The sequence below is a fragment of the Silene latifolia genome, chromosome X (genome assembly GCF_048544455.1).
Source record: "Silene latifolia isolate original U9 population chromosome X, ASM4854445v1, whole genome shotgun sequence".
Lineage (NCBI taxonomy): Eukaryota > Viridiplantae > Streptophyta > Magnoliopsida > Caryophyllales > Caryophyllaceae > Silene > Silene latifolia.
The window spans coordinates 314,181,693-314,193,292 of NC_133537.1; the positions used below are offsets into that span (position 1 = coordinate 314,181,693).

Genomic DNA, 11,600 nt, shown 5'->3' on the forward strand with positions numbered 1-11,600 from the left:
ATTAAATCAAAAATTATGTAATGTAAAGCAAGAGTAATGTTACAGTAAAATTTGATTTGTTTTTAAATTTTAATAGTGGTTTGTTTTGCAAAATGTGTTATTGTTATTATTGTTTGATGCGTATGATTCAACTATCCATTGCTTCATTACTTAGTAGATGCTACGTTTGGTAATGCCAATATTGGCACGCAACTAACTCAATGCATGCTACATGCATGTCAGATTGCTCGTATCAGTCCTATCCTCATTTCCACGCTTTGATTGATTGAATTTTTTGAACTCGGTTTGTGGTAGCTAGCGTAAAAATTCCTGTCATAACTGTTGACGCGCTAATTACATTTCTTTTGTATGAATCAGGAGTATTCTTACAGATTATTGGGGGTACCTTTCTCCGGCAAAACAATTGGTAAACACACTTGGCTTTGATTTAGGCATCCATATGTTACCACTCCGTATCTACTTACTGCACTGAAGGTTCATTCACGAAGGCATTTTTCTTTTGCTACTTGAAACTCAAACTGTAAATAACAATGTCAGAACTTCGAGAGTATAATTTAAGATGTTAATTTATTTGGGAATAGGAGATCATTCCACAGAATTCTCTATCAACCATACATAGAAGAACGAATACCATAGAGTGAGGGAACTATGAGTAGCTAAAGATTACCACAAGGTACAAGCGTGGTATTAACTTATTATTCGAAGCTAGAACTCTCCCTTCTTCATAGATTCAGCAAGTCTTTTTGAAATACAGTAGGCAGTAGATTGTATGGTAATCATGGGATTAACCCCAACAGCACTAGGCAACACACTTCCGTCACAAACAAACAACCCTTCCACTTCCCAACTTTCACCATTCTCGTCGACAGCGCCGTCTTTGTCACTCTTCCCCATCCTACAGCTCCCCATCTGATGCGCAGTGCAACATATTCCCCACTGATGAACCGACATAGGTCCTCGGGTCGCAAACACTGACCCCAGAAACTCCTCTATTTCTTCCTTGCTCTTCCCTTTACACTCAAATTTCTGCGCATCACTTCGGTAAGTACCTACCTCAGTAGCCCCGGCTGCTATTAGTATCTGTAAGGCTCTTCTGAGCCCTGCAGTCATGTTTTCACGGTCTCTATCCGTGAATTTATGACTAACTCTCATTTCCGACCTAACCTCACCAGATCCTTCGTCTCTAATCATTACAAACAAATGAGAGGTTCTAGAATATCTCAGCAGACGCTTCTTCACCTCCATTCCCGACTCCCACGGGAATAGTGCAGCACAGCCTGCAGGTCCCAGAGCGGGGGTCTCAATCAGGGCTCTAGGGGTAGACGACCGCTGCTCAGATAAAACCTTGTGGGCTGATGTAATCAATCCACCCTCATAAATCGTACCCTCGAACTTAAGGGTATCCCCTTCCTGTGGGAAGTACCCCCATACCATTTGGCTTGGGTGAATGTGAAGATTCTTCCCAATATGCGTGTTTCTAAGCCCGCTCGACCTCAATAGCGAGGGTGTCAGTAATGAACCACATGCTGCCACTGTCACTTTTGCTTTAATCTCAAATTTTCTCTTGATTTTACCATTCACAGAACTTGCTACAACTCCAATGCATCTTTTGCCTCTATGGCCTCCATTTATGACATTTTTTTCAAACAAAAGCTTATCGGCTTTAGTTCCTGTAATAACTACTGCTCCCATATTGACTGCATCAACTAGCCAGGTAACATCAGTTCCTTGCTTGTCCCCGGACCTACATCCACAATAGCAGGACCCACAATAGTGACTCTCGGACGAGTTTCGTGGGACCCTTTCAGCTTCCAACCCAAGATTCTCGCACCCTTTTCTCAAGACCTGGTTTTGAAACCCTTCCTTTACACAGCCTTCAGTAACACCAAGCCTCTGGTTTACACATTCCATAGCAAACCTGTACCGTGGACTATTGAACATGGGCAGCCCATGGACCTCAGCCCACTCTTTTAGGACGTCATCCGGGTGTTGTTGAGCTGCAGCCCGATTGATCTGCGGTACCACCTCCGACAGTGGACCCCGCGAGAGCATGACCGACCCGTCGGTGGTCGGAATTTTACCACCTTTCTCGTAGAGCTCCCCCATGGAAGGGCCTTCTAGGGAAGAGTAATCACTAGATGTGTAGTAGTTTCCTTTCTCCAGGACCACTACCTTTTGGCCTGCCCCGGTGTGACGATCCGCACACTTGAGCCCTTAGATTTATTTTATGCTTATGTAATTTCATTTTCCTTGTACATTTGTAGTAAGTATTTTCTTAGTAGTTTTAGAATAGGTTTCCATAAATAGGTATATCGCTATTTCGAACTAAAACAGTAAATTCAATGTATCCCGCTACCGGGACCAAATAATCAAATTTCCCTCTTTGAGAGGTGCTAGTCAATGAAAAACCGCTTCTCATCCAAAAGCTTGTTGTTGCTTGTTGCTTGCTTTCAATAATCGTATTGCTTACTTTTTTGCTTTCGTGTGCTTAGGACTTGATAATCGTGACTAGGATTCCGACACACACCCCGAGACCCGAGTATCGTGCTAGTGGGCGATCCCTCACTAGTACGAAGAGCCTTGTCGCTTGCATCTTGCCTAGAGAAGGGGCAAAGGTGCGCGCCACGGTCCGGCAAAAGTAGCGGACCGTGACATTTGGTATCAGAGCCCGGTCTTCGGACGGGCGTCTGCAAGCCGCATTTGTTCATCGAGATCGAGAAAATGGGCGAAACAATCGAGGACCGAGTGGATGCCTTAGAGGACGCAATCGACGTCAAGCTTCCCAAACTCGAGGACATCGTGATGCGGATGGCCGCGAGCCTCGAGGAGTTGCAAAAGACGGTTTGTGACCTTGAGACCAAGGTAGACGGGATGGACATTCGCATCCAAGCGATCAGTGGTGCGATCCCCGACGATCGGGAGGAAGAGATCAATCATCTGCACCGAAAGGTCGAGATGTTAGAGAACACTTGTGCCACGCTCGTGAAAGCGGTGGGCAATGACGGGAAATCTATGGGGAGCCATAAGGTGAAGGCACCCCCACCTCGTGCCTACGATGGGGCGAGGGATTCGAAAGCGGTGGATAACTTTATCTTCGATATGGAGCAATACTTCCGAGTAAGTGGGCTCGACGAAGACGCGGAAGTTGTCACGGCTAGCATGTATCTAGTCGACGATGCCAAGATGTGGTGGAGGGCTAGGTACAAGGAAATCGATGCGGGCACGATTACGGTAACATCGTGGGCCGACTTCAAGAAGATCTTGAAGGATCACTTCTACCCCGAGAACACGGAGTTTGTTGCTCGGAAGAAGTTGAAGGAAATCAAGCACACCAAATCAATCCGGGAATATGTGCGGGAATTCTCAGCGTGCATGCTCGAGATTAGCGAAATGTCCGAGACGGATAGGACATTCGAATTCATTGACGGGTTGAAGAGGTGGGCACAACAAGAGGTCATGAGGCAGAATCCCAAAACTCGTCTTGGCCATATCGGTGCGGGAACGCCCGCTCGACTTTCACGGGGAGCGAGAGGCACCAAGAGTTGTGGCACCAACGGGGAATCTTTGGTACGTCACAAAGTGGGTATAATGGACAAAGGCCACAAAACAGCGCCATTTCGGTTGGGGAGTCGGTTGTTCCGCTCGCAAGGAAGTCAAGCCCAATCGGTGAGCACTACAAACTCGCCCTCAAGCTCGTCTTCGAAGGCGGGAAACTCTCTTCGCTTCCACAACGAAGAGACCGTTCGCGTGTTTTGTGTGTAAGGGTCCTCACAAGATGGCCGATTTGTCGAACAACGCGGAGTTCAATGCCATGTTCAAGAAGATGCCGAAAGGGGCTCAAGAACATCTTGATGGGGCGTTGGCCACCTATCACCAAGAGTGTAACGAAGACTCGAGTGATGGTGAAGACCAACCACGGATGGGCTCACTTCAACGGATCAGCGCGATGGGGAAATACGAAGATTCCTCCGCCAAGAAATCCAACGGGCTCATGTACGTGGACTTGATGGTGAATGGGAAGCAAGCACGAGCCTTGATCGACTCGGGCGCCTCCCATAACTTTGTTACGAAAGAGGAAGCGGATCGGTTGGGGCTAGTTCTGCGGGATGCTAACAGCTGCCTGAAGCCGGTCAATGGGAAAATGAGACGCGTCCAAGGAGTGGCTAAGAAGGTCGCGGTTCAAGTGGGTGAGTGGGCAGGGGAGCTCGACTTCACCACCGTTCATTTGGATGACTTCAAGTTAGTACTCGGGATGCGGTTCTTTCGAAAGCATTGGTGGTATTGAAACCGAGTGACGGATCGATGCTACTAATGGGGTCTATCGTAGTGAATACGGTAGATGGCGACGAAGACAAGGGGCGAGATCGAATTTCGGCTATGAGGGTGATACCGATGCCGAAACAAGGGATGCGGCCTTGGAGAATGCCTAAAGGTTCGGTGGAGCCGAGGGCGAACAAGACTCAGGCTAACTACGATGCTAAGTGGCCTGGGGACGAAAGAAGAGTCTACCCCCTCACCGAGGAGTAGACAATGAGGGCCGAGATGCCCAAAGAAGTAGGCCGCGTCGATGTGCTGAATCGACGTCCTGGTTTGCGGGTCGGTCGACCCAAGAGATAAGGCCTCGTACCATCAGGGGGCCGCGTCGATGTGTTGAATCGACGTCCTGGTTTTGGGTCGATCGACCCAAGAGAGAAGGCCTCGTACCATCGGGGGCCGCGCCGAAATGCCGATTCGGCGTCTGGAGATCTCACATTCCCTTGAATGCAGTCTTTGAAGTGACGAGAGACAAGACGAAGGTCCGTTGGGGCCGACTTGGAGAAAGCCCGAGAGAGCACTTTTCAAGCGGCGGCAAAGTGGGCGTTCCGAGAGACAAGGAGCACGTGGTGAACTTGGAGAACATGACGTTCGGGCGCCTTCTATGTCAAGGAACTCCACCTATCCTTGAGGGGGACGAAGAGGCCGGTCATTGTTTGGGACGAAGCGCACATTCAAGCCGAGTTGTACAAGCCAATCCCCAACACCGCATGGACGGTCGAGCTCACCGAGGATGTCTCATCAAGCACCGTTCAAGATTTTTTGTGTTGCCGAGGGCGCAACAGATTAGGTGGGGAGAGTGTGACGATCCGCACACTTGAGCCCTTAGATTTATTTTATGCTTATGTAATTTCATTTTCCTTGTACATTTGTAGTAAGTATTTTCTTAGTAGTTTTAGAATAGGTTTCCATAAATAGGTATATCGCTATTCTGAACTAAACTTGTAAATTCAATGTATCCTGCTACCAGGACCAAATAATCAAATTTCCCTCTTTGAGAGGTGCTAGTCAATGAAAAACCGCTTCTCATCCAAAAGCTTGTTGTTGCTTGTTGCTTGCTTTCAATAATCGTATTGCTTACTTTTATTGCTTTCGTGTGCCGGACTTGATAATCGTGACTAGGATTCCCGACACACACCCCCGAGACCCGAGTATCGTGCTAGTGGGCGATCCCTCACTAGTACGAAGAGCCTTGTCGCTTGCATCTTGCCTAGAGAAGGGGCAAAGGTGCGCGCCACGGTCCGGCAAAAGTAGCGGACCGTGACACCCGGCTAGAATAGCAGCAGCCACAGCACCACCACTGCCCGACCCCACAATAACGACATCACAGTTGATCTTGTAGACATTGTTTTGATCGTCTTCGGTGACCTCAAGTCCTTTGCTAGTGAGTGATTGGAGAATGGTTGATGGAGTTTCATAGAGCGTCTCAATAATACCTTTCTCCAAAGGCCTCTTTTCCTTTATAGGATTGGTAGTAGTGTCATTGATTTCGGGTTTGTAGCCTATTGCTTCCCATGTTGGATTGCTGCAGTTGTCATCCACCTGCTCATTATCAACTGATTTTATTATCTGATTTCAAGCTGGTTTTTTTGAGCTTGAAGAAATTTGTAATAGACAGAAACGGATCGAAAAGATTACTCAATGTTAGTTCTAAATTGAATTCACAGGTCCCTCTTGTACATAAACTACAGATTTTACAAGAATTGAAGCACGGTATGAAAAATGGGAAATTTTCTTAACATTCTTGTGTCCGTTGACCACAAGCTCTATAACTTGAATCCACCGGAGATGGCAATCGTTCTATTCTATTATACAAAGATTGTTTACCCTGCATATGTTTCGCGTGCTGATACTAAACTCCTTTCTTACGTTATGACGTTAAGAACAGTTGCAACACCTCACGTTGAGCACCGTAAATTCTTATGCACACAAAAGTACGACCAGTTGGTCTTGTATAAGGCTATATATTGCATACTCAGAATTACATAATTACGATATCATTAAAATTTAAATGGGATGCACAACATGGAAAACGGTCGTAATATACATGGTTGTTTCTTGATTTTTATAAAATACTAGTATTGGTGCCCGGCTTCGCCCGGGCTACCTCTACTTACCATTAAATTTTTTTTAATTAAATAAAAATACTTAAAGTTGCATAACCCATAAATTTATCATTAATATATTTTTCTATGACATGTCATAAAATTACGATAAAATAAATTTTGAGACAAATTCAATACTCACGCTATTAATGTTTTACTCTTATTAATAAAACAATAGTAATAACATTTCACTACATGCCCGTAATCATTGTTACTTTCACTACTCTCACCGTAGTTATTATTATTGTCACCACTGCCGCACTAATATTGATAATTTCATTACTCCCACCGTAATTATTGTTACTTTCACTATTGTTGCATTAATATTGATTATTTCAATACTCCCGTTGTTGTTTCTACCACTTTCAGTAATTTCGCTGATAATATTGTTACTTTTACTATTTAAATGAGTGATTACTATCATATTCTTATATCCAATGTTACTACAGTTTTTTTCTTTACTGATTAAATTACTTTTACTACTTAGCCATGCAATTTTAAGAGGATTATATATTTATATAAATATATTACATATATGCATTAAATCAAATCGAAAGAATTATGCAATATTATATATTATGAAATCTAACTTGAATTATTTATAACCTACTTATATTATATTTTTGTATATTAAATAATTAACATCTCTATACATCTAATAAACTATAATAAATTTTAATAAAATTGCATTGATTTTAAATTTAATATAATTAATACCATAAGTATGCATGTTTATACTAATTAATTATTTTATTTGAAGGAAATTTACCATCTTCTAGTCTTCTATAAATATTTAGGAAAATTACCAAGCATCTTCTTTCTTTCAGTTTCCTTAAAATTGACCACCTTAATTAATTATTTTATTTTAAGGAAATTGACTATCTTAATTAATTATTTTATTTTAAGGAAATTGATCATGTTTTAATCTCTAACAAATATTTAGGAAAATTACCAAGCTTCTATATAATTTAATTTTAACCCAAACTATATAATATTTGCATTGAGATCCCTTAATCGGGTCCATCACACGGTGCTAGTGATTTAAAACTATATAATATAATTAATTTGTATAACTTTCTTTAATTACATGGAAGTCCCTTGGTTTCTGGATTTAATATATAGTATTGATGACAGGATTGACAGCTAACAACTATGCACGTAGAAGGGTATATTTGAATTACCAAATTGATACGGAAGTGACTTAAATCACCAAAATTAGTTCCTATAATGATGCAACAAAAGCATGACAAACAAACAAAGCAACAAAACCCATCACATGTTTACTCTGCCTCTTTTTTTCTTTCTTCCAATTTATTGTTGAATGCTGAATATAGAGTGTTCATTAAGTATGCTTTAATGCCTGAAAGTAACTAATATGGACCTTGAATGATTGCACCTTATCGCTATTACGGAATATATTAGTCGTACGATAAACTTCGTAAAAATTCAAACTCGACCTTAATTAAGTAGCTCCCACAACGACCAAAATTTAGTTTTTAAGCAATGAACTCTGACTATTTTTGCTATATATTACTCGTAATTGATACGAAGTATAAAAGATTTGAGGATTACTTACCAAGGCAAAGACAAAGTAGAGGCACAAGCACTTGAGGAAATAGAAGACTAATCTAAGAGGACTGAAGAACCTGTTGCTTGACCAATTTTGAAGAATTTTCTCTCTTTTTTCAGTTGCTAAATTTGGAAAATTTGTGATATAAGGCCATTTTTTACCAAAACAAAGTGATCCACATAGTAAAAATGTGCCTATTCTTGTTGATAGCATCCATAAGATCACCCTAACCAATATCACTGCTTCGGGTAACGCTCCCGATTCTATCATTCCTGCAACCTAAACATACCAAATAAAGAATACAAAATTCTAGCGGTTAAATTAAATTAAAGAATTGGTTGATCTAGCAAGAACACGACCAACAAAAAATTTCAACGATTTTCTTTTGGCGGGTTAGGACCCTTGTTAGCCCTCGTCTAAGAACATAATAACGAAAAGTCTTATTCTCAAAATGATTAGAATATAGGTAGTAGACAAAATGCATATTACCTCAATTTTCTTTTACAAAATTTTAGCGAATTTTGAGATTTTTTTTTGGCGGGTTAGGGCTCTTATTGGCCCTGAACAAGAACCATAATAACGAAAAGTCTTAATCTCAAAATGATTAGAATAAAGCGAGTATAAAAGGTGTATATATATATATATATATATATATATATATATATATATATATATATATATATATATATATATATATATATTACCGCGTAAGGGATATGTTTTTGGGAAGCGGAGAAGTTGAAGAAAGATTTCGTAGATTCAGTGATCGGATATTGATGATGATCAAGGGAGGAAGGAGGATCAAGAGGAGGGAAAATTGCTTCACAAATGCTTGTTAAAGTCTCCATTTCAGTTGAAGAAACGTTTGGTTTGTTGCTCTTTTGTTGTTGTTCCCTTGATTTCCTTAGTTTTGGATGACTTTGGCTTTCTCTATTCATTGTTTTTGTTTTTGATTTCCCTGTTTTAATTTCAAGTGTTCAAGTGTTGTTTGTTGAGTGCATGGCGAAAGTTGTATGGGTTTGTTGCCTTATTTATATTGGCACGAAATAGCTAGATGGGAGATCAAACCCGTTAAAACACCTAGGGTCGACAACGGCAATAGAAAATGAGATGACGTTATCGATTATCATTGTTTTATGGTGCTGTTTGGCCTAGTTTATGTGAAATAGCTTTTACTCTCTAGAATGAGTTTTTTCATAAACTACTTTTTGAAAAAGTTGTGGTTGTTTGGCCTAACTTTTGTAAAAGTGGTTTCTTAACAAATTGATGTGTTTGGCCTACTACTGCTTTTTAGTTTTTTTTTTAGTTTCCATAATCCTAAGAGTTTTTGGGAGAAGTAGAAGCAGAAGCATCAATTTGGTGCTTCTGTTTCTAGTGGCTTTTTATTAACTTCTGACTTTTTAAAAGTAGTTTTTTATCTCCCTAAATTATAGTGTTTGACCATGCTTCTACTTTTACAATTAAAAAAGCACTTAAAAAGTTTGGCCAAACACCTCCTATGTTTCCTTTGTTTTAGAATGGTATCTATGTTTTGAATTTTTCTTTACAAATAAATTACAATAAATAATTATTGACGGATGATAGAGGTAGTACAATAATATTATTAATATGCGGAGACATGGAGTGGCATAAGGTCATAAGGGTATATAATAGGCGGAAAATACTTATGTTCTCCCGGAAGACGTCCTTCTTACACTCAAAGGAGGAGGATCATCCTCCTTATTCCATTTTATCTCCTCCTTTGAGTGTAAAACAGATACAAACAAAACCTTATTAGTAGATAAAAGTGGTTACTAAAATATCCCATTTTATGATAAATTTGTTGTATAAAACCGCCTTATACAAGTATTTTTGTTATAATTATCTTATTATAAAACTGTCTAGAACATTAATTTAGAGTAGAAATTATAGTATAGGGAAACTTTGTAGGGCATGATCAGTCTATAGCATGTGGACTTTAAACTGTACTAGAATGGTTCGTAGTCCTACTAAATGTTAGGACCAAAATTACCGTATTTTGTCTGGGCTACGTGGCACGCGATAAATGGGTAATTAATGAGTAATGGACCCATGACATACTTGGAGAGTCGGGCCCATGGACCAAGCCAGGGAGGCAGGTCTGGAAGCAGGATAATCCGCCAAGGACAGCAGGTGAAGAAGAGTTCGGCTTGGACTAAGATATTAATAAGATCCCGGGTAAGACAAGGAAATCCTAATTGTTGTCCTATTCTGAATAAGGAAAGTCCAAGTTGTTACCAAACTCTACCTTGAGGAATAAGACAATTAAGTGGGAAACCCTAATAAACCCACTAGGGTTTATTCACTATAAATACAAGGAAGACAAACAAGAGAAGGGATCCATCATTCACCCTACAACAAATACTACCAAGCTTATACCGTCATATACAACGAAAGGGAAAGCAAACAACCAGGTAGCCGCGTCCTAATACCATGGCTACGTATAAAACCAAAGCCATCCCCTCATCATTATCTAATGATTAACCTACATAATCACCATCATCATTATGTGATCATCACCTAGTCATTACTCCATGAATACCATGCTACAAAGTAACCTACGTACAAACAGAACAAACCCACAAATACCCCCGACATCCAGTAAATACTAAAATCTGTCTCTTTCACGCCCTGACAGCATTGTTCGCCATCATATCCAGTCCGTTGTATATTGTACTTGTACTCCGATTATTACATAGTGGACTATTGGCGGGATTCCGACTCCTCCCGCGGTTGTTTCCCACATCGGGTTTTCCGCGTCACCAAAATCTCTTGTGTCATTATTTCCTTATTTCGTCCTTTACTTTACTTACATCGTTATTTCGTCTTAATTACATACATATTCCGTCACAAATCACATATAATTTAACCCCCCGATACGAGGCTAAAAAGGGCGGTCACTTTAACCCTAAATTGGTAGAAATTTACCAAAACAGTTTGGCGCCCACCGTGGGGCATGGTGATCGATCTCTAGCCAAGTTGCCATCAAGTCAGTATTCGGTGCCATTTCCCCTAGCGAGCAAGATCTCCTCACTATCCATGGAGTCATCCGAAAGTCATCAGTAGATCTGCTTCCTGGGACCCTCCCCGGGAGCCAGCAGCAGATCTGCTTCCAGAGATCCTCCGCCAGAAGTCAGAGCTTCCTGGGACCCTCCTCGGAAGCCAGCAGGAGATCTGCTTCCCAGGGTCCTCCGCTAGAAGTCCACAGTAGATCTGCTTCCTGGGACCCTCCTCGGAAGCCAGCAGGAGATCTGCTTCCCAGGGTCCTCCGCTAGAAGTCAGCAGTAGATCCGCTTCCTGGGACCCTCCCCAGAAGCCAGCAGTAGATCAGCTTCCAGAGTTCCTCCAAAAGTTCCGCAGCAGATCTGGCCCAGAGTCCGGCAGCAGATCTGGTCCCCGAAGTTCTTCCAGAAGTCCGACAGCAGATCTAGTCCCAGAGTCCGCCAGCAGATCTGGTCTCCGAAGTTCCTTCAGAAGCCTGAGTCCGACCGCAGGTCTGGTTCCCGGAATTCCTCCGGAATTCCTTCGGAATCCAGCAGTAGATTTGCTCTCCGGAGCCGTAGATCTGCTCCCAGAAGCCGAAGATCTGGTCC

At 41.7% G+C, this 11,600-nt stretch overlaps 1 pseudogene; it reads right to left on the reverse strand.

Annotated features, from left to right (window-relative positions):
• Positions 1-540: 540 nt before the first annotated feature.
• LOC141617603 (long-chain-alcohol oxidase FAO1-like) lies at positions 541-8,990 on the reverse strand (annotated as a pseudogene).
• Between the last annotated feature and the right edge of the window lie 2,610 nt (positions 8,991-11,600).